The sequence below is a fragment of the Pinus tabuliformis genome, chromosome 1_2 (assembly GCF_031772625.1).
Source record: "Pinus tabuliformis cultivar Carrire ecotype Pingquan chromosome 1_2, CPIR1, whole genome shotgun sequence".
Lineage (NCBI taxonomy): Eukaryota > Viridiplantae > Streptophyta > Pinopsida > Pinales > Pinaceae > Pinus > Pinus tabuliformis.
The window spans coordinates 818,001,464-818,023,168 of NC_142298.1; the positions used below are offsets into that span (position 1 = coordinate 818,001,464).

Here is a 21,705-nt window from a genome sequence, read left to right on the forward strand (position 1 = left end):
TGAACTCGTTAATGGATGCAAAACATCGTGTGCCTAATATAAGTTTACCCCTTTTTCGGGTTGGGATGCACTATTTATGAAAAGGGTACTCCTTGACTGAAATGGTCAAGTGGTTCTCTCAAGTATTGTTTTCTACCTGTTCAAGCTTGAGAGACACAAATGTATGAAAAGGGACCATGTGGAATTTTCTTTTACGTGTCTTTTTCAAACTCTCAAAACATTAAAAAGATACTGAGTTACAACTTTGTTGCACTCATTAAACTATTAAATGACATTGGATTAGTCGCCATGACGAACACAAGCTTCTCCTTCCTAGGGCTCATTAAACTTAATAGGTCAGATTCATCCGAAGGATGAACTTACAGTGCAAGCATATGCTATCCCCTTCAAGCTTGCAATTAAAAAGTAATTGGGGTACTCACCAGAAAGGGTGGGGGGAAAATTTGGATATCTATCAGTCGTGTCGGCAGCTCACTCTTGAACATGACACTCTATGCTTTGTGTTGGGTTGGGACATCCTCCTTTGTATCATTGACCTTCCTGGGCTTGGACCATTCATTTTTTCATTCATTTTACCTCTACCACGTCATCATGACCACCAATCCCATGGATCCAAAAGCTGCCAAACATCCAATTGTGTCGCTGATATGTTCAAGAGTTGTCCTTTTGTAGTTACACTTACCTCTGATTCTCTGTATCATCCAAAATCATTTTTTTCATCCTCTTGTCTCGCGTCGATGATGTGGGATTCATTATGGCCCTCCTTCAACACAGTCACTTTCCTTCGACTTCAACTCATTATCTGGGAAGTTGACCGAGAGACTCCCTTCCAGTAACTTAGAGCTTGCATGCCCTAATGGCAAGTTCTTCACACTCGAAGACAAGTTTACATCATTGGTTTTCGGTCGAGTGATTTCACGGGTGTTCAACTCAAGTTCCTGTATTCACATTCTGTGAAGTGTGCTGATAGTACCTTGAGGGCCATTGTAATTATTGGTGGTTTCTCTCGCACTTGTTAAAATTTTACATCATTAACTGGTAATCAAGCGACTTTCTAGCATGTTCGAAATCGACACAGCTATTCGCATGCTAGGATCTGTTCTTTGATTGGGTCATGTTGGAGCGCAAGACCCTGGACTCTGATCACGCAAGTCCAGGTTGCGAACTGGTGTGACATGGTTTATGATGATATGCATGTCTCTTTCAGATGGCTGGCTGCCACCAGACCATGAGTTATCATATGTGATGCTTCTCATTACAGGATGGATGTGACCATAACTTGGTTTCGTTATGATCCTCTTTGACGGATGGTTGCGCCCATACCTAGATACATTTACATGATCATTCTTTGGATGGCTACGTCCATGCCACGATTCATGTATCATTTGATAGAGATCTCAGTCTATGTATCTGTATCTATACTTTCTTGCAGGTTTTCCGATGACAGAATGGTTCCCCACACTGATTTATAAAGCATTTCATCCCTCACTTTGTCTCGGCCTTCACGGTTTAGGGGGCATCTATTACACAACATTTTGTCATTGTCCCTATACTCCCCAATCCTTGATCCTGGAGGACCTCTACAGTGAACCCCGCATACTTTGCCTTCATGAAGAAACTCCCATTATGTCCCACTTCATGAGCAGATCATTTCCCTTTTGTACCATTTCCCCTGAAACTTCTATTTTTCCTAGTTTATAAGACTGACGCTAATGGCCTTTGTTTCTCCCGCGCCGATGTTTAGATATTAGAACTATTTCTTGCGCCGACCGATGTGACTGAGCTGCGTTCCAATTGCGTAGTTCCTGTTATGGAACGTTTTTTAAATTAGAGCCGAAGCTTCCAGCTATAGAAGCTCTCTAACAGAAGTTTGGTAAATGGTTTAGCCGGATGGGGTCGAGGATGACAGTTTGGGCTCCTTTCCCCTATAATGATGGAACTACCTCAAGGGATAAGTCCTTCTCCCATGAGAAGAGGATCCATCTCCCATCCATATTTCCTATATAAACCTCCCTTCTTCCCAAGCATAAGCTAGTTAGAGTTTTGGATGGGTGTGAGTATACTATTTTGGATTAGACAAGCAAGCTATTACTAGTTGTAGCCATCTAGTTGTGTGAGGGAGAAGTGTGTTTGGTTTGGAGTGAAGGCTAAAGGGAAGAACCTTTAAACTATTGTTGTTTGAAGCCATCATGGAGTTCTAGAAGAAGTGTGTGGGAACCCGGTCTTGTTAGAGGAAGACTACAACGTCAAGATGAATTGTTGTAATCTCTCTTTGATATTAATATATGCAACTATTGATTGATTTCCTACATGTTTTGTAATATTACATATCCATGTCTTAATGCTTCTTGACTCATTAAGTAGGTTGAATTGAAAATTTTCTATTATTATGTTTGTGTGCTGTTGTTGTTTACTTGTTTCAGGAGCTTGAATAAGGAAGCGAGAGATTGCTGGAGCGAGCAAGCGAGGACATCATCAAGTAGGATAAGCGACTAAGAGGTAGGCCATATTGATTGATTCTAACATCATGAAATCTTCCATAGAATGTATCTATTGTGCCTACACCCATTATCGGGATAGATGAATTTGTTCGCGTCTACACTTATAATTTTACTTCACCACAATAAGAGACACGTATTCCAAGCCGATTATTGGGCAAAGATATCCTAGTGGGCATCACTGGATGTGTGTTTTGGATAAGAAAAAAGGCTAAGGCAAGGGCATTAAAAGGAAAAATGGAATTTTTGGCACATTTATTTATGCAAATAAAGGAAATTAGGAGAAAATTAAAGTGAAAGGTCACAGGTTGCATGTGAGGAGGAAATTGAAGGAAATTAATGAAAAATGAGGGAATTAGAGGCCTCATTAATAAAAAGGCTTTTGAGGATCAGTTGGAAGGATTTTGGCTCAATCATAGTCAGTGTCAACCTTTTGTCACTTCAATTTTGGAGCTTTCTCATTATTCTCTCTCTCTCTCTCACACTCTTGGTCACTTAGAGTTTTCTTGGAGCACTCTAGCTTTGGATCAAGGAAGGAAAAGGAGGATCAAGAAACTTCAAAAAGAATACTTGTAGGTAACCTTTTGCATGTGTGATTTCCTAGCTGGTTTGGACATGAATGGATTTGCATGTTGGTGTATGGTTCTCTTACTGTTGGTGGCATGGTTTTTCCATGTTATGACAGTGGTTTGCATCCTAGCCTCGCCTTTTTCCAGATTCCATGGTGTTGGGATGTTTATTTCGGTTTTTTAGCTTTGGTTTGTCAGATGGATTTCAAAATACAAGGCGAAGGTGGTCTCAAGTTTCATTCCCAAAGGCCTAGGAATTGCTTGACTGATTTTGGAGGGATACATGGTAAAGTCTGAGGGAGGAGTCTCAGTTTAGGCTAGAAAAGTGTCTCAAATCACTAGGACGTTGCATAGGTCCGCATGCCCAATATCTGTTGTGGTGGACCCAAATCCTTCATTGCAAACTTGCTGCCCAAATCCTTCTTCAACCTATTGATCATATTCTTATCACGCTCAACAATCAACATGTCATCCACATATAACAATAATGTGATATACTTTCCTTGATCATACCTCTTGATATAGACACAATGGCCAACTTCCAACCTGTGAAAACCATGTTCCAACATTAGTGAATCAAATTTATTGTACCATTGTCGAGATGCCAGTTTCAACCCATAACGACTCTTCTTCAACCTACAAACAAGGTCTTATTTTATTTTTTCTATGAGGCCTTCTCGTTGCTCCATATAAATTTCTTCCTCTAATTCACCATGAAGGAAAGAAGTTTTTACATCTAACTATTCACATTCTAAGTCTAAAGTAGCAAAAAGACCAAGAATGACTCTAATGGATGACATCTTAACAATAGGTGAGAAAATTTCAGTGAAGTAAATACCTTCTTTTTGGGAAAATCCTTTCACCACCAACCTTTCTTTATACCTCTCCTTCTTTTCGTCACCTTCATGATTAATCCTATAAACCCATTTTTTTGTAGATATTTTCTACCCTTTGGGAGCTTTATCAACTCGCAAGTTTTATTTTCTAGCAAAGAGTTCATTTATTCTTCCATTTCTTTCTTCCATTCTTTACTGTGCTCAAATTTACAAGCTTCTTGAAAATAATTAGGCTCACCTTCATCAATTAATAGTATATAGTTTGAAGGAGGATAAATTTGTGAATGTATATGAGGCCTAGAAGATTTGCGAACCAACTGTGGTGGTGGATTATCAGGTTGAATCTCCTGTAAAGGTTTCTACAAGATTCCTTCATCTTGGTGTCCATCATTTTCCACTTGTTGTCCTTCCTACTCTTGAATTTATTGTTCATTTTCTTGCATTGGTGGGATGTCTTCCTACTGATCTTCAAACCTGTCAATAACTTTCTTGACCTTTGGCTCACCTACAATCCTCCTAAACATTTCTGACTCATTAAATATAACATCCCTGCTTCTAATAATTTTATTTTTGACTGGATCCCATAGACGCTAACCAAATTCTTCATCTGCATATCAAAGGAAAATGCATTTCATAGATTTATCATCTAGCTTAGTTGTATTTTATTTGGGAATATGTACACATTATTTACATCCAAATATTTTCATGTGAGAATAATTCAACTTCTTACCAATCCAAACTTCTTCAGGGATGCAACTATCCAAGACTCTACTTGGAGATCGATTTACAGGATATCAAGTTGTCCTTACAACTTCTGCCCAAAAATGCTCCTCCAAACCAAAATTGGACAACATACTTCTCACATTTTCCATAATAGTGCGATTCATCCTTTCTTCGACAACATTCTGTTGAGGAGTACCACGCACAGTCTTCTCATGCTTTATGCCAAACCTGTTACAATATTCCTTGAATGAATTTGAGTAATATTCTCCACCATTATCTATTCTCAAACACTTGAAAATTTGTTAATTTCGATTTCAACAACAACATGGAATTTTTTTAAATATTTCAAATACTTCACTTTTACTTTTCATAGGGTAGGCCCAAACCTTCCTGGATGCATCATTGATAAATGTTACAAAATATGATGCTTCTCTTTATGACTTGATGTTAACAGGCCCAGACACATTTGAGTGTATCAATTCTAACACATTTTTATTTCTGGCATGGCCACCTCTAAGGAATGAAATCCTTCTTTGTCTACCATATATACAATTCTCACAAAGATCCAGATTATAGGATTTCAAACCTGGTAATAAATTTTTACCAACAAGGAATTTTAAGCCTTTCTCGCTCATGTGACCCAAGCACTTATGCCACAAATATGTTAAATTTCCTTCTTTTGTGACAGAAGCCAAATCTTATTTCCCTATCATTTCATTCAATGTATATAATGTTCCTGTCTTGGGTCCTCTGGCCACGACCAATGCTCCTTTGCTAATTTTCTAGCATCCTTTTCCAAAGCTTTTGGAATATCCTTCATCATCCAGCTATCCCATAGAGATCAAACTCATGCACATTTCTAGTACATGCCTGACCTATTTCAACAATATATCTTTGCCATCCTTCATCTTGATTTGGACATCTCCCACTCCAACAATACTGCAAAAGTGATTATTCCCCAAATGCACTCTACCATAATCACTAGGATTATATGCAACAAAACTATCTTTGCATGGGGTTACATGATGAGATGGCCCAGAGTCAAGGATTTAATCAAAGCTACTGCTAGATGTATATAAACATGCATCTTCTACCGAAATAGTGAATAACACATCACCATCTGTGACTACAACAATAGCCTCACATTCATTTGTGACTACTTGTGATTTGTATTGGCCGGTTACTAATCCTTTTGTCCTTTCTTCCAGATTCAACATTCTTTCTTCATGTGCCTGGGTTTGCCACAATGAAAAAAATGAGCCTGCTCCTCCTTGATTTTGATTGACCTCTCAATCTTGATCACCCTTGTCGCCCTTGATCAATTCTCCTACCACGATCAACTAGAGCTAGAGTTTCTCCTCCTTGGCTTTCCACAATTGACTTGCGTCACAGCTCCTCATTCATAAAATTGTTGATTACATCATCAAACTTCACGTTTCTATAGGTGTTGAAGTACTCTTAGTTATAATTAAGTTTTACCAACTATCTGGCATATAACACATTAACAAAATGGCTCTAATTTCATCATCTAGTATGATTTTAATAGAGGCAAGCTGACTAGTAATAATATTGAATTCATTCAAGTGCTCTGAAAATGAAGCATCCTCCTTCATCTTGAGATTGTAAAGCTTCTTCATTAAGAACACTTTGTTTTATTTTGTGTTCTTCTCATATAGATCATGGAGCTTCTTCCATAATCCTTTTGGTGTCTTTTCTCTAGACACATTAAAATACACATTCTTTGCTAGATATTGGTGAGTTGTCGCAATTGCCTTTCTATCTAGCTTATTCCATTACTCATCTTTCATCGATGAGGGTTTCTTTGTTACACCCTAAATCGGAAAATACTGATCCTTGAAAATCAGTATATCCTCCATCTGTGATTTCCATGGGGAAAAATTAGCCCCACTCAACTTCTCCATGTCAGTTATTGTTGTCTCCATTCTCAATAAAATTCACGCCCACAAAAATCAAGTTACCCCTTACAAAATAAAAATTTTGATCTCCTTTAAAAATTATTATTTTTTACATATAATACATAAACCAATAATATCCCTCCTTTTTTTTGTTTTTTTTAATAATAAAAAAGGAAGGATATTATTGATTTATGTATTATATGGGAAAAATAACAATTTTTCAAGGAGATCAAAAGTTTTATTTTGTAAGTGGTAACTTGATTTTTGTGGGTGTGAATTTTATTGAGAATGGATACAATAGTAACTGACATGGAGAAGTTGATAGGGGCTAATTTTTCCCTATGGAAACCACAGATGGAGGATATATTGATTTTGAAGGATCAATGTTTGTCGATTGAGGGTGTAACAAAGAAACCCTCATCGATGACATATGAGGAACGAAATAAGCTAGATAGAAAAGCGATTGCAACAATCCACCAATATCTAGCAAAGAATGTGTATTTTAATGTGTCTGGAGATAGGTGCAGAGGAGCACAGACAACATAATACAAGAGACAACAGATCACAAAAAATAATGAAAAACATAAAACACAAGCTTTTCATTACTGGAACGCCTTGCCTTGGCTTGGATTCTAAGGCTTAGGAAAATAAAAATTTATAGATGAGCACAAAGCTTATAGGACTTAGCTACATGTGAAATTCAAGTGTGTTAGGTTCGACTGCAGAAGACGTCAGTCGTGGACGGTGATAACTTTTGGTGTAGGCGGTGATCGGCACCAGATGGTGTTGTCAGCAGTTGGTGCAGACATATTCATTGTGGATTCATATTTAACACAACAAGTACAACTTTATGATTGTTGGACCTAGGAAATGGATTATATGAGTCAAATAATTAAAGGCCTAGCTATTAATATTTTCATTAGCATTTAAAAACACTCAAATAACTAAAATTCCCAAATGAATAATACAAGTACACATAATAATCATAGTATCCTTTCGAAGGTAACATAAAATTCCTCTACATAGTCTTCCTCTACCCATAGTTGGGCCTCCTCTTCATAATCTATGAAAGACTCCACATAAACTGTTGAGCGAGTAATCCACCATTCTTGAAGAAATGGATTGACTCCACATAAAAAATTAAGTGAGTAATCCACCATTCCCAAATAATTGGATGGAACGCATCACTCAAAAGTATAAAAGGTTTGTCCTCTGCATGTTACTTTCCATGCCCTTAACTGTTTATACTTCACCTCAATCTAGGATGGAGCACCTCACTATCTCATCTCTTATCTCTTGAATTCAAAACCTTTTCTCTCTTGTACTCTTTCGTTGTGTTTACAACACCATTGTCAATATATGGAAGTGACTGATATTGATATTTTGTTACTATGCAAGCAATAACATGAACAACTTCATGACCATCAAATATTGAAATATTGGACCCACAATCCTCTTAGTGAATGAAGAGCACCCATTGCAGAGAGCAATGAATAATGTCCATTGAAGAGAGCATCCATAATCAAGAACCCTAAAGTAAAGTGTGGATGCTAAATAATAATATGACAACCTCATTAACTTGTGAGATGAATACAACATTGAGATTGCTGAAAAATTGATAAAGATTCATGGTGACTTCTAATTTTGAAACCATATACACTTTTAATGTGTTTTTGAGAAAAGACTAATTATTGGAAGCTCGTGGAACTGACTTGGAATAAGAGCTCCATTTTTAAACTTGAAAAACTCTGTAGAGTATAAAAATTTGAATAATACATACAGGGAATATATATAATATTAAGAGGTCGAAAAAATTGTATAATAGGTAGCAAGTTCATAACATAAATCTTCATACTTCTCAATGTAAGCTAAAGCCCAAAATGATATAGTTGAAAAGTGCCACTGGCATCACTTGTACTCAATCCAATTTTCATAAAATTTAAAATATCATATATAAAATGGTAATTCAATACAATATAGATTAATTAGTCAAACTCTAGCATGGTCCGTGAAATCAATTAATTTGTTCTTAATTCATGGCTGAATCTTTATACACTATTACACTAAGGTCACTTTTAAGACATTTTTTAAGGACAAAAGAAATCTTTTGTCTTAAAAAGTTACTTTTTATTTTGGTTATTTTACATCAAAATTTAATATCAATTGAATTGTCTTAAATATAAAATTTAAGACAAAAACTGTTTGAGACACAAATATTTTAAGAAAACACATTATATTTAAGACAAAAATATTTTAAGACAAAACTTTATATTTGAGACAAAAACAGTTTGAGACAAAAACGTTTTAAGACAAATTTATATTTGAGACAAAAATAGTTTGAGACAAAAATATATTAAGACAAAAATAGTTTGAGACAAAAATATTTTAAGACAAAACTTTATATTTAAGATTTGAGACAAAGCTATTTTAAGACAAAACTTTATATTTAAGACAATGGCCACTTAAGACAATGGCAATTAAGATGAAACTCATTTAAGATAGTTAACAATTAATGAAAAAGCATATCAATTTAAGAATATATTATCTAACATCTACAAAATTGACTCTAACAATGCGCCTTAAGTCCACTAGCTTGTCAGCTATTATTGTTTCACGCCTATATAGAGGCTGTTATTTCACTTACCATTCATGTTTTTTTTTTTTCTCGGTAAAAACTAAGTCTATTAAGAAAAAATATAGTACAACCAGAAGTTACATCCAAGAGAAGCAAGAACCTAGGCAGCCGGAAAGGATGTGCTATCCACCTCGGCTCCTAGAAGAAGAGAGAAGAGAGAAGAACATAGCAAGAGGAAACTGGAAGAACAGAGTAGCAGAAGCCAAGCATAGGATTCTACCCAACATGGGAAGAGTCAACTATGCGGCATTTTTTCCCTTTCTTTTTGCCAACTTTGACCCATTCAGGAGGGGACTGCTGAGCTGGCATGATTTGCAAACTGAGCTGGGCAGACTGAGAGATTTCCTTGTCTGAATCCGAGGTAGAGGATTCATGATTTCTTTTCTGGGAAATTGGCTGGACTGACAAATTTTCAGGCTCAGCCGAGGGCGGATTCTGTGCCCTCATTGCTGCCTCTCCTTCCTCATTCTCCTCCTCTTCATCTGAGCTGAAATCAAAATCGTCCATGGGCGGAGGGTCATGCGGCTTCCAGCTTTTGGATTTCTTCTTGGCTTTCTTCTTTTGGGCGGGTATTGAAGGACAGGAGCTCTGTAGATGCCCTGTGTGGTGGCAGTTGCGGCAGCGGAAAGCTGTGTTCTCGTAATCCAGGTTCTGAGTCCAATGGAAGTCTCCAATTTTGATATTGATCTTGTCAGGGAGACCTTTGCTTATGTCTATTTCTGCACAGATTCTGGCATAGGTATATAAACCCTTTTCCCCTCTAGAAGTGTCTGTGTCTAGGAGGCGGCCTAGAGAGTTGCCGATCCCTTGGAATACAGCAAAGTGCCATAGATTCGCCGGAAGATTAGGAAGTCTGACCCAGATGGGGAGCTTGGTGATGATTGCTGTAGATGGATCGAAGTCTGGGAACCAAGGGGTGAGGAATAAACCTGCTGAGCCCCAAAACCATGGTCCTGCTTTTAAGGCCTTTTGGTAGTCCTCCTCAAAAGCAAACACTGTGATGAAAAAGCCCTTTGAGCATAACAGAACCTTACAATTATTGGTCCAGTTAGAGTGAATCCACTGGTAGAGATCTGCTGTGCGTGGCCATAGCCCATTGAACCTGCAAATGATGCCATGCTCTGCAAACTTTTGGGTTTGCTCATCCAGCGTTGGGTGTGTTATTTCAATGGAGGGGGTTTCCTCCAATTTGTCCACCAGAAAAGGTTTGGGAGCCTGTGCTGGTGGCACTGATTTCTCCTGCTTATGTGCATCTGATGGAGCTTTTTCCTTGGGTTTCTGAGAATGGACCGCATCTTTATAGGAAAAGGCTGCAGCTGAAGAGGACTGTCCAACAGCTCCCCCTCTCAGACGCAGGGATAAGGTGATGGACGCATTTCTTTGAATATTATAAAAGGACAGGGGACAGGAATCCTCCAATTGTTTACCTTCATAGAGGAGACGCTGATGGATTGTTGGAATCCCCGCCTTATCTTCCAGGCATAGCTTGAGGTTCTGCACATGATCTGAGGATCTCACCCATTGCAGCATTGATTTACCGGAGATAAGTACAATCAGAATCTGAAAGGGTTCTGAGATTGCTGTTCTCTGCTTGCCGCTGTGACCCTGAAGGCCGAGAGGACTGGTATACGCGCCTCTATCTGGGAATGAAGCCCTCCTGAGCCTCACGGTTGTTAGATCTGCAAGGCTGTGCTTAGGCCATTCCTCCACTGAGTCTTGAGGGTTATGCCGGACACCTAAAACCTTTTCAACACATTCCTTTTGATCTGAGATCGAGATCAGGCCCCTGTTTGGGGATAAGACTCGAAGGGGCATTTTGTCAAACATTTGCCCTGCATCCTCCTCGGTTCCGAAAAGAAGAGGTAGCCGGAGCTGGTACTGGATGTCCAAGCTTCTTAAATCCCTCACTCTCCAACTTCTTTCCCTTTGGACATCGCTGGCCGCTGCAATAGGGACGCCATCACTCGAATCTGAGCAGTTTCGTATGCACAAGCTTGCCCTTCTGCACGGGATGACCCTTCCCATGGAACCGCCTGCTTCTTCTTTCTTCATTCCCCACGAAGCTGAGTCCATCAAGGGCTTCCAGCTAAACTCAGTGGTGGCTATCTCCATGAGCCCCTTCGAGCCCGCGTGAGCCTCCGGGTCACAAACGTCGGCAGACAAGAAAGAAACATTCGGAGACCACCAGGCGACACCGTTGGGCCTGCAGCGACGGCCATTCGATCCGCCAGCAGATCTACGAGGGCGGGGGAAGGGGCCATCAGGCCTTGGAACGACGGAAAGATTAGCAGAAGAGGCCTTTAGCTGTTCGAGAGCGGTGAGGCTGGCTGCCTTTGACTTGTTAGGAGAAACAAGAGATTCTTCTGACTGGGTTTCGGCCCTCGTATTCAGAGCACCGATTTCTGCCTTCTTTTTTTTGGGCTTTACAATACCCGGCAATTGGGATCCCCTCAAACACTGGCCTGCAAAAGAGAAATCGTTGGTACCTGCAAAAGCCGAAGCAAACCTCGATGCCGTGGCCATGGCTTCCGGTCGAAGTTTTTCTCCTTCCGGCTGACTGCGTCACTTACCATTCATGTTATCTTATATAGAGACAACATTTTGTTGGGCTCTTGATTTTGTGGGAGTAGCCAACTCTGAAGAACGTGATAAATTTTCCTGGAAAGATTTCTCGGACATCAATTCCTCTTTTGTCCCTTTGATCTCTGTTGATATGATTAGAGAAAACTTGTTTGTCATTGCATTTGACAAGTTTGCGTATAAATTTTGTTAGCACTAAGTTTATACTTTCAAAAAAGGGTCAAAATGTTTTGAAAATCAATTAAGATTTTTATTACAAGCAAAGTGGGCTTAAGTGTAAGACTAGGTAAAATTTTGGTGTGAAAAGGTGGCATAAGAGTTTAAAAAGCATGTTAAGAAAGTTGTTTATGTCATGCCAATTTTTTTTACCCAAGGCTTGTACTGATTGGATGCTAAAAATAGGTGGTGCTATGAAATATTTTCTTAGTGCACTACGAAATATTTTCGTAGCACCTACAAAATTTTGAAAAAAAAAAAAGTTTCATAACTATCACTTGGGTCAATTTAAATGCTTTAAAAGTTTTTGATTAAATTTAAACTATGATATGACTTGATGTGATGATTTGAGCCGATTTCAAAATGTTAAAAAGGGTTTGGAGAGAAGGACATTTAAAACAATAAATGTATGCAAATCAACCATTTCCATCAAACCTAGGTGACTGGCTGACAACAGACAATGAAATTGTTAGCAGTTTTTGACAGCGTGTGGCAGAGTGCTTAGTTTTTCTCAGTTAAGAAATTGGAAAGTCAGGTCATCTGAGACGATTTGAACTAGAGGGAGTATGGTTCGAGTTCTGTGATGAAGTTGCACCTTTATTTAGAAATGCAGGATCGGAGCCGATTTTCCAACGGTTTGATGGTTACAATTTGAGTTGGTGTTATGATTTTATTCACTCTTTTGATGGAAACATAGCTAAGATAAGAGGAATGGAGTCCGCAGTCACTAAATATTCAATAAAAAAATCCATGGGGTTTCCTACCGAGGGTGAGAAGTGGTTCGATAAACGAATGATATAGAATGTGGATCTCAACTTCTTCCTAAAAGGAGAAAATCATAACCCTAATTGGAGCATGGGAATCCCTAAAAATATGTTGAAGTTTGAATGGTCTAACGTTATAAAGATTGTGCAACTCTTTTTTACACGTGAAGGCGGGTATTCCAAAATCTACCTTTACTACATGATGTTCTTATGTCATTTAGCTGGTTTTGGAAATATGAGTTTACCTTATTTCTTGCATCAAAGTCTATTTAAAATGTCCACAAGTCCAGAACCAAACAAGAACTGTCACCTCATGATATATGTCACCATGGCTTGATTAAGATACTGTACATACATGAGTTAGATAAGAAAATACAAACCCTGAGGAAGAGGACATGGAGAAACCCTGCGCCTAGAATACCAAGAAAGGGCAAGCTTAAAACTCTTGTTGAAACCTTAGCCCTCGAACAGAGGTTGAATCTATTCATGTGCCTGTTGAGAAAAACCTTGTAAAGGAACAAAAGATTAAGGTCCATGAAAAGAGAACAAGAAGAAAAAGACACAAATGTTAGAAAAAGGGGAAGTAAAGCATCAAGCAAAAAAAGTGAGAAAGGAAAGCATAGTATGGAAATAGGGGATGAACACACAAAAACAGAGCCTAGGCTTTTCCATAGGAAACCCCATACTCGTCCTACAAATAAATTAAGACTGATTTTTAAGGCAAAGTTTAATCCTAAGCTAAAGGAACCATTTATAATTGACGAAGAAGAGAATGTGAAGTCTTCAAAGGGAAAGAAAAAGGATAGAGAACAGGGGAAAACAAAGTATGCAAGTAGGAAAGGGAAAGGGGCTCTAAAAGCTAGCAGAACTATACAAAAGGGTAATAAAAGGATGATAAGAAGTCAAGACAAGTTAAACCTCCTTGCTGAGGCTGTGGAAGTTATGGAAGAATGATCAAGTTAAGTCTTATGTGTGTAACTAAACCTTTATGCATTGTGTGGCTTCGATTTTTGTGTGACTTTTGCATTTAGAGGAGTAAATATGTGGAAATTGAGCCCTAAATCTCCTCTCGATGCATCGAGGCTAAGTAGTGTGATGGAAATATTAGGTATCCGCCCTCGATGTATCCATGTTGAGAAACATGATGGATAGATTGGGGATTTGACCTCCATATTTCAACATTGATGCTCTCATGGTCGATATCTGTGATAAAGTCATCAAAAATGAGTGCAATTTGTCAAAGATCACCAAGGAGACCACAAAGCTCGAACAAAGGATCATTTCCATGATTTTAAGTGGCAAATGGGATGAATTGAAGCCCAATTCCTGCAATGTGGTTAAGGTTTTGGGACATCACACCTATGTTTCCACTACGGAGAAGATGAAATTTGGTTACCATGTATGGAAATGACACAACCATATTATTCTTTACAATTAGGAAAAGGGTTTTCACCTTGAATACATATATGGCAATGATTTCCAGTGCCTTGAGGCAGATGAAAATGTGAGGCTAAGAAGGATGCCCAAAATTTGGTTTTGAGGGAGTAGATGGAGAAATCCGACGAGGTCAATGCTGGGATTTTGTGCAAAAACATTCATCTAGCCTCCAATCGTTGAATTGAAATGTTTATTCTGGCCATGGATGTCTAGTAAGGGTTTATATATATCATCGGTTTGTCTACTAAGGTTTATTTCAAGTTTTTCTGCTAGGGTTTTCAATTGGAAGACGCTTTAGATGGAAATGCTCCATGGAAATTGTTAAATAAGAGAAACCTTGCTACTTAAAACCTTGAGGTTTAAACATTTTCCTATGCTTGTAAGCTTCATTATCTTCATTGATCCTAAGGAGGAGGATATGGAGAGAGAGAGAGTGTATTAGAGGCGATTCACAAAGATGTTGTGTCGACTTAGATAGTCTTTCTTTATATGAAAATATGATGGACGTCGAGGCTAAGGCCAAGGTGGATGATTTGGAGAATATACCACTAAATAATCAATGTGCTAGTTCTGGAGTGGAAACCCCCTAATTTCAATCTCAAGATGCCACATCTTCTCTGAATGCAGGTATATATGATTGTGTATCAATGTTTAGATTTTTGGGTTTTAAAATTAATGACATGTCGGATAAATCGACTCCACGTCTAGTTCGGCTCAAGCGGAGTGTTGTTAAGCAAAACTTTGTTGTGGAGAAAATTATCTGGTTAAAACTATTGACATTCACGATTTCTAATCCAATTTCAACAAAAAGTCCTACCCTCTCTACAACCCTAGAAAATCACCCTGCACTTTTTATCCTTAAACTCCCAGTTTTAGTGGCCCACCTTAGCTAGAATGCTTGTGTTTTTTTGGACCTAGTGAGACTCAAGATTGGTTAATTCTAATTTGAAGTAGCATGCATTTTTCTATCGTAAAAATTGCCTTTTTTAAAATCAAATTTTAGTAGTGCCACACTATTTAAAAGGCTTGCACCCTTGCTTGCACCTGCTCCTACAGTAGCATCAAATTATGCTCTTGCAACAGACCCCTATTGAAAGCTTGACCCATCTGACCCTACCTCTCTATGGGTTGAGTAGTTTTAGATTGGAATATTATTATCAGATTAACACGAGCTTGAATGGATAAAATACTATACTCATGAGACGAGAACAATCAAGTTATATTTTCATTCAAAATCGGGCCTTCTTACAAATATATGAATGAAGAGGAGAAGGATGTATGTAAATTCTTCCTTTTATTTATTGTAAACACTAAAGTACTTAATATACTATGTATTTATGTAAAGTAAATGTTTTTTACTAATAAATGACCATTATTAATAATCACTATAGCATCCTCCATTAATGGTGTTTCTAGAAAATACACCAAACATGTCTCAAAATTTGACAAATTTATTTGGACCAAGTGGCTTGGTGAAATTGTTTGTAGTTTATTGTTCTGTGGTGCAATATTGAAGTTGAACCTCTTCATTTTCTACAAGATGTATGATGAAATGAAAATGCACATCAATGTGTTTGATGCACTCACAAAACACTGGATTCTTTACTAATTTTAGAACACTTAAATTGTGACATAAAAGAATTATTGGATTGGTTTGTTCATGCATCAAGTCTGCAACTATTCTTTTAAGCCAAATCGTTGCACATGTTCCTTTTATTGTTTCCCTATGTTATACTTCCATAAAAGAAAGTGAAACCACATGTTTCTCACTAACCCATAAAATTGCGTCTCTTCCAATACTAAACTCATATCAAGTTATTGATTTTCAATTATTTATTGATCCCACACAATTAGAATTTGTATAACTAGTTAAATGGAATGCATCACTTTCACCATATAGTAATCCAAAACCTATTGTACTTTTATCATATTTCAAATCACTTTTTATTGCTATCCAATGTTCTACTTCAGGATCTATGAGAAACCTGGATATGTAGTTGATTGGAAAAATCAGACATGTCCCAATGATTGTAAGATAAATCAAACTTCCCACAAGTTGCCTATAAATTGTCTTATTTGTAGATTTTGAGTCTACTTTAGTTGAAAGTTTAAACTTCTCCATTTATGTATGTATTTTTACAATCAATAATATTGTGTTTGTCTAGTAGACCTTTTTCATGCTTAGTTTGTAAAGTAAAAACACATCTGTTACTATGCCAAACTTCAACATCTAATCAATGTTAGAGGAGGCCTAAATATGTAATTTCAAAAGTAAAATGTGTTTCATTTTTATCTTGGTAATTGGTCCGGCCTCACTACCTATGATGACAATTTCATCTGCATATATCACTAATATATCTATGTATTATCCTCACTTCTAAAGTAGAGATTTTAATCAAAAAAGCTTATTCTCAATTTGTTATCCTACAAATGTTTGTCAATTTTGATGTACCGAGCTCTTGGTGCTTATTTGGGACCATAAAGAGCCTTAACCAATATACATACCATATGTTCCTTTATAGGAACCTAGAAACCTTGAGGTCGACACATATAAACCTATACCTTAAAAATATCATTGAGGAAGGTGTTAGAATATAATGCTTACATGTGTAATAAGTCACATTAGTGACTTAGGCTAAAAGATAGGCCTTTTGGTTATTATTAACTTTTAGAGTTTTGGGGAAATATCACCTCCCAAATTCTATATAAAAGAAGTGAATCTTGTTGTAACTATCTGAATTATTTTGATAATAAAATTTTGTGTTTGTCATGTGCATGTACCCTATCTAGAGTTTCTTCAGTAAGTGTAGTACAATTCATTTTATAATATGGTATCAGAGTATATGAGTATCCTTCCCTAGCTGTCAGTTGAAGGTAGATGTTATTGGATTAGAGAGATTCTTAAGAGTTGCAGTGTTGACACTTACAAGAGCTAGTGTTCTTATAGGTATGAGCCACTATCATTTCATACTGGAGAAGAGACAACAAGGAAGATGTGTCAAGGTTCTATGTGGTATTTATAAGTTTGATTAGAGGTGATTCCATTTCATATTATGAAGGATTATGTTGTCACCCTATGAAGGTTGCTTGGGAAATTTCTGATTTGAGAGTGGAGTGGTCGAGCTAATGTGTCTGCTAACTCGAAGAAGATGGCAGTAGGATAAGTGAGTGTTGGAAAAGTATCCTAAGTGGAATCTGCACCAGTCTAACTGGTTTTCGGATTCATTTCATATGCTATTTTCTAGCTCAAATCAATGTATTCTTATCATTCCTCACTTTGTCATCCTCCCAACTACCTTACTAATATTTCTATCATTGTAGTGAACGAGAGTATAATGTTGTTGATCTAATGCAGTTTCTATATAGTTGGAGAGCTTGATTATTGTTGTAGCAAGAATATGACACTAGGAGGGATTTTCACCATTCTTATGCACCATGTGTAGAGTCTTGATTTTCTTGATCTAATGGTTTTTTTGAATCCCCCACTGGTGCTATCATTGTGCTATTTTGACAGTTACAAGGTCTCCATGAATTTGTGGCTCAATGAAATTGAAGAGTTCTTTTTTAATATATTCCTAGAAGGAATTCAATAGATTAGACTCCTTTTCCCTATATTGAATAACACTAGATGGGATGCAGATCCCTAAGGGATTATTGAGTAGAGAAACAAATATTCCTTGTGTTGTGTGGGCCAATGGAGGAGGGTGTTATGATTGTTTGATGGATAGATAAGGTTCCTAGAGAGTTTTATAATGAATATATTTTCTAACACAAGAGAAAATGGGTTGAGTTGAGTGAGCTAGAAGCCAATAACTTGAATACATTGCCTTGATCACCTCATACACTATCATGGATGTGGTAATTATCTTAGATTCCTATGGTTGTGTGAAAAATTAGGATTGTATCATTTTGAAAAAGAATTTTCTATATTTTTTTTACAAATTCATTATTTAATCATATTTCATGTTATGATATGCTTGTGATTATGCTTAAATATAGGGATGGGTGTTTGGTTTTCAAGATTTTTTTACTTTATTTCATGCTTGTTTAATTTCACTATATTTTAATTATCACATCTACACATATGTTTATTTAATTATCTCTCCACAAGGAACCTTCGTTCTGGGGATTGTGGTGAATGGTCTTGAATAATATGCTTTGTTACTACTTGTCCAAAAAATAAGGGTTATGGTCATGGATGTCATAGTGTGATGTGGGAGATAAAATTTAAAATAAACCCATTTTTGCATTGTTACATGAGAATTTTAAGACATGCTTCACATCTATGTGGGACAAAACACTTTTTGTAGTGATGAAATGGTGCAGTTTTATTGAGTCAATATTGTAGTTTGTAGCGTGATCCTATCATTTCTTCCTCTTGTAGTTTGTAGTGTAGAGCTGTAACAAGGGTCTTTTTCACCTCTAGTTATCCTACATTAATAAGTCAATCCGGGAACGCTTTGTTATTGCAAAGAGTAAGTCAATCCGAGGCTATTCGTCAGAGTAATGCTTAGTAGTACAGCGTTCAGAAAATACAAGAGTAAACAGATGCTAAACTATGACTAAATTGCTTTTAAAAGAAAAGAATCACACAGGGCAGTTTATCAGTCAAGGGTGCGGAAGCGATAACCCATCCCTCTAGAAACTGATGGAAATAAAATTAGAGCATGGACCATAGATCTGGGAGTTAGGCAGCGATTGCTGTGGCTCACTACAGCCGTGGGCCTTCTTTCACACCAAAACAACAAATGCAAGTAAATGAAACGACAAAAAGTAAAATGGAACAACAACTCTTAAAATGGAACGGCAGCAAATGGAACAGCAACCAAATAAACTAAGTCTCGCGAGTCAAAACCAACTTGCTCTACGGAATCAAACTCACACCCTTTGATGAAATAACAATCCTCTTTCTTAAGGCAAATCGGATGGAATGTACTTTATGGAACAACACTCAATGATGAATTATAGAACAACAAGAATCAACCATATATACACACAACACACTAAATGAGTAATCTGATACTTAAAGAGAATATGACTATGTTTCCAAAGAAAATCATTACTTTCAGATTCCAATAATTGGGACTTCAAATGAATCCAATAACAGTAATATTCAGTACAAGTGCTCTGTGACAGAAATAGCTGGTTTAGACTAATAGCATGCAATCAACTCTAGAAAGATTCATTCATACAATACAGAGTTACTGCACTGATTTCCTGAAAGAACCATTAATGAATTAATTATATCAGAGCATGGAAACACATAAAAAGCATATCAGATTACAGAGAAATAAAGATAAGCAAACCACACAAAAATCAAGTTATAATGATACAAAAGCAAGTGTCCTTTGGAGCCGGGCCCTTAGCTTCCAATGGCACACCGCCTTAGATTAATCCAGATGCAAAGATGAAATAAACACCAAGTCTTTTATATTAACGCATCAACAAACGTACAGCAGACCAAATCTCAGTGAGAGTCGATGATCAAAGTTTAATCTGAAAACTAAAAATTACAGAAAGTCCCTTTGCTCAATGATGCTGTTCCTTTTTATACAAATAACGGCGGAGATATCCAGGTAACAAAAATAAGTAAAACAGCGATCCCTCAGGATCAAAGATCCTGAGGGATTCGCTAAGCTGTTAATCTTTTACTTTCCTTCCCCTTTTCCGCCGAATGGATATCCCTTCTTCTTTTTCCGGGTTGCCCTGCTTCGATCTGCTCGATCTCGTTTGCATCTGGTTCCCTTCTAAAGGAACAACAATTATTCCTGCCTTGCCTTTTGAACGACAGCTTCTCATTTTCGCCTTTTCCTGCATAGAAAATGAAAATTATCAGCGATTAAGCTTTCCATATTAATTTTTACGCATTCCATTAAAATCCCTTATTTCTTTGAGTTCATGATGTAGAAAAGGTTACAATTGTTACCGAAAAGTTACTAAATTGTTCGTCAAAAACATACCTTTCCAGTTCTCCACACACCCCCCTGCTTACGCTGTTTCATGCCCTCATGAAAACATTATAGTTGACATGCAAAGCAGTAAGAGAATAGGCCGGAGAGGGAATCTCGTGTGGAGGCCTACAACCGTGATGAGCAACTAAATCATCAAAAAACTGATTCGTTTGACCTTCAGGCATTTCATACAAGGCCTGATATCCAGGTGCAGGGTGCCAAATGATTGGACTACGAAATCGATACCCTAACCAAGATGGCCCTGCCTGCAAAATACGCTCGCCATAAAGGTTCAATCGGCTGGTAGCCAGCTCAAAATTTTCGTATCTGAAGGGTTCCCTGAGCTGGATGTTTGGGCTAGAAATCTGGTATCGGAATTTTGCAGCATCGAAGGCGAGGTCTTTAATAGTCAGAAAATATTCCAGGTTGTGTCGGATTAAATCCTCGTGCATGGGCCCTAATGTCTCCATGACACCCGGGGTTCTCATAAGGTTCCTATGTGCTCTCCATAACAGCACTGGGTCTCTAGGCTCAGCTCTTACCCACAAGTCTAGGCTATTTTCCTGTCTCTGAAAAATGTTGTAAGCTCTGAGCCATTTTAGCTGATTAACCCCAAATGAAATGAAGGCTTGCAATTGTATGTCCCCAACAAAGGGGCCAGGATTTAAGTCAGTTTCCTGATCTAGCACGAGGTTGTGCAAGTAAAATTCACACAGTAATCTTTGAACCTTAACTCCATAATGCTTGCAACAATCTATGAAATCATTAACAATATTGATTTGTATAGGGACACCAGCCCTAACAGCTTTTATCTTTAATCGTAAATATCGTTCAAGCAAAAATAAAGCATAGTTTTTAGCAGGGGCCCTACAGGACAGAACATCATTATACAAAGAACACACGGTGTCCATCTGTCTAATAACAATATCTAATTGATGAGTTACCTTGGCAACCTTTTCTTGCTCCTTTTGCCATCGTTCGAAGGCCTGGCTCTCGGATTGACTCATATCCTGAAGTTGCTGTTGTAACTCTTCATATTTCTCCCGGGGGACTGTTTGTTCTTTCAGCTGCTCAGCTTCTTGCTGAGCTTGCCTCATCATCCTATGCAAAGTTTTTGTTTTCGGATCCTTTTGCCATAGAGCTGTAGAGGCCGGGAGTTTTACCTGAACCTTTTTATTATGCTGTTTGGAGTTCAGAACCCGAATTACCCCTGAGGGTGGTGCCTTTGTCTGTATCTCCTTATTCTCCCTTTCTTTCTTAACACGAATGAAAGGCTGCTGTGGTTCCCCTGTTAATGGGACATCATCCTGTCCCATTGCCTCAATTGGGACGTCAGTCCGTTCCTCAGTATCATTTGGAACAACAGTCTGTTCCTCATTGTCAATTGGAACAACAGTCTGTTCCTCAACATCATTTGGAACAGCAGTCTGTTCTTCAGTGACAATTGGAACAATAGTTTGTTCCTCAACGTCATTTGGAACAGCAGTCTGTTCTTCAGTGACAGTTGGAACAACAGCAGGTTTTCTAGCCGGGTTTCGACCAACAGGGCGACTATAAGTCCTTCGTCTTCTTGTCCCGCG

The 21,705-nt window shown here is 37.7% G+C and overlaps 1 pseudogene; it reads left to right on the forward strand.

The window, feature by feature from the left end:
• Positions 1–13,778: 13,778 nt before the first annotated feature.
• LOC149208421 (uncharacterized) lies at positions 13,779–14,354 on the forward strand (annotated as a pseudogene).
• The last annotated feature ends 7,351 nt before the right edge of the window (positions 14,355–21,705 follow it).